The sequence below is a fragment of the Suncus etruscus genome, unplaced genomic scaffold, assembly GCF_024139225.1.
Source record: "Suncus etruscus isolate mSunEtr1 unplaced genomic scaffold, mSunEtr1.pri.cur scaffold_106_ctg1, whole genome shotgun sequence".
Lineage (NCBI taxonomy): Eukaryota > Metazoa > Chordata > Mammalia > Eulipotyphla > Soricidae > Suncus > Suncus etruscus.
This window is the reverse complement of record NW_026060338.1, coordinates 14,680-17,631: the sequence shown is the minus strand read 5'-3', so window position 1 is coordinate 17,631 and position 2,952 is coordinate 14,680.

Here is a 2,952-nt window from a genome sequence, read left to right as displayed (position 1 = left end):
TGTCAAGGGGTTTTCCAAGTAGGTCCTCCAGGCCTCATCCTCATTAGTATAGGGAAACTTCTGGAAGTTCACTGGCTCATTCTTCAATAGCCGCACAGACCTAAAACTAGAAGGTAAATAAAGAAGATCATATTTAGATTGTCTCAGAGGAAGGTCCATACATGGGAAGCCTCAGGCCAATGCCCAAAAATTTAGAGAATTACCAATCTTGGCAATTTGAAATTTTGAAATAGCTGTTGCCTCCATTGGGTAGCACTGGGCAGTGGAAGGCACCTGAACTCTGAAATTAGCTGATTTGGGCTTATACCAAATGCTGCCATGGAGATGCTGTGTACCTACCTTGTAGAGGCTGGGGCCTCAGTTCCCTCACCTAATATTTAGAGGTTATAACCCTAAGTTTGTAAGACATTCAATATATTATTAAATAAATTATTCATGATAAATAAATTTAATAAATTATTCCATGATAGACTTATTTAAGAGGAATTAATCTAACAAGGGTGGGGGTTCTGTGAAAAATAAAACCTCCAGTTGAGGAAGTTCTTATCCAGACTGTGAAAGACAAGGAAGGATGGGAATCAGTTGTGGTAGGAGACAGAACATGAAGGGGCAGAAGATTTGGGCCAAGAAGCCTCTAGGCAAAACTGAGTCTTGGATCACACTACTGCAGACCAAGTTCATGATAGAGGACCCAAGCACAGGTGCCAGGACTTATTAGAAGGGAAGACTGCAAGTGTAAGGCAGAGCCTGAGCACCACACTGAGAATCTGGATAAACCAAGGCATTAACCCCAGAGCCAAGTCTTATGGATTCTGAGGAAAGAGATCAGGATAGGATTTTCAGAAAGGGCAAACATTTTTGTTGGCAGCACTCACCACTAGAATAATATCACTTAGAAATGGATGAGAAGGAGTGCATGGAACAGGTCTAGGGACATAATACACAATAATAATGATGGTAAAAGCTCCCTGCAGGTAGAACAAAGGATTAAGTAGAGCACTTCCTTTCACTCAACTGACCAGGGTTTAATCCACAGAACCCCACCCATATAGTTCCCAACCCTACTGGAGAAATCTCTGAACACAGAGCCGGGAGTAATCCTTGAGCCCTGCTAGGTGTGACCAAAAAACAAAACAAAACAAAACAAAACAAAACTAAAAACTAAATATAAGATAAAATAAAAGTAATACTTAATCTTTACTGACTACTGTTATGCTTTAGGAACTGAGTAAGTACTTTTCAGACTTTCTCTCATTAATTCTTAAAACAGTTCATTAAAGCGAGCACTAGTATTATTAGATTTTATAACTGAGGAAACTAAAGCACAGAAAAGTTGAGGGAGTAGCCCAAGATTCCTGACAGTGAGTGAGTGAGTGATCCAGAGGAAATTCACACTCAAGTAGGATGTTGCATTATGCTCTCAAACTTTAGTTTCAAGTAAACATCCTGGAAGACTTGTTAAAGCCCAGATTTCTGGGCCCCATCCCCAAGGTTTCTGACTCAGAAGGTCTGGGGAGGCTGAGAATTTGCACTTACAAGCTCTCTTGTAATACTGATACAGATGATTTGGGCGTTTCACTTTGGGAATCACTGGGGTAGAGCATGTTCCTGATGAGGAGGAAAGGCACAGAGATGGGAAAGTCATGACTGTGCTCATTTTAGAGCAGAGAATATGTATAGAGTAGAGGTAGGTAAGAAGATGGGGATAATTAGGCCAGAAAAAGAGATCTTTAGAGGGCACTAAGAGATAGTACAGCATATAGGACATTTACCTTGCATGCAGCTGACTAAGGTTCAATCCTATGAGGACGCCTAGGAGTAATTCCTAAGTACAAAGCCAGGAGTAATATCTAAGCACAATCAGGTATTGGACCCCTCAATCCTCCATAAAAAAAAAGAGAGCCTCACAGATGAAGATCATAGCAGAGATGACTGGTCACCTGGAGCCTTTGTGCCACCTACTTCGGTGGTCCTGATGGACTCACTCATATTAGGGACATAGAAACAATGTCAGCTGCTATTTATTGTACCATTTAGGAATGTTTTCTGTTTATTCATGTTACTCTTTATAGGAGCAGAACAAGGTAAGAATTATTTGCTTTGCTTCACAGATGAAAAAGTCAGAGGCTTAGAGAGGATTAAAAAAATTGTCCATGGAGGCTGGAGTGGTAGTACAGTGTGTGCTTGCCTTGTACACAGCCAACCCAGGCTTGTTCCCCAGCATACCACAATGGTCCTGAGCCTACTAGGAGTGACCCCTGAGTGCAGAGCCAGGAGTAAGCACTGAGCATATGTGAATATGGTCAAAAACCAAACCAAAACAAAAATGTCAAAGATCACTGAACTAGTCCATGACCCCAACAGCTAAGACTTAAATCTAGGCTTTTTGAGTATTAGAGTCATATTTCCACTGAGCTACACTATTTTTCCATAATGTAGGGGTCAATCCTTACGACAGTAAGAAGTATAGTAGTAGCATTGGTTTTCATTACAGAATTTAAGCAGATGTGACAGAAAAAATAATACAGTGGGTAAGGCATTTGCTTTATATGTGGCAGTCCTGGGTTCAATCCCTTGTATCCCATATAGACATCAGGAGTGTTTCTGAATGCAGAGTCAAAAGTAAACCCTGAGTCCCACTGTGACTCATAAAGAAAAGAAATAAATTTAGGCAGTGGGTGTGTAAGGAGATTCTTTCCAAATCAGGCACAATAAATGCCTTCTGCTGCCTGCAACTCCAACCCAACATCCTCAGCAACCAGGTCATACCCAGGCAGAATGTAGGTCTAGCTCTCCAGGGACCCATTCAGGGCACCCACCCACCAGGCCCCAGAGTGGGGTGCTGGGCTCTCAGAGAGAAGGAAGGGAGCTGTCACACAGGAAAGAGAAATGACAAAAACCTTCCTCCTCCAGGGGTGCAGAGAGGGAGGCACACCTTGAGTTTCTGCTGCT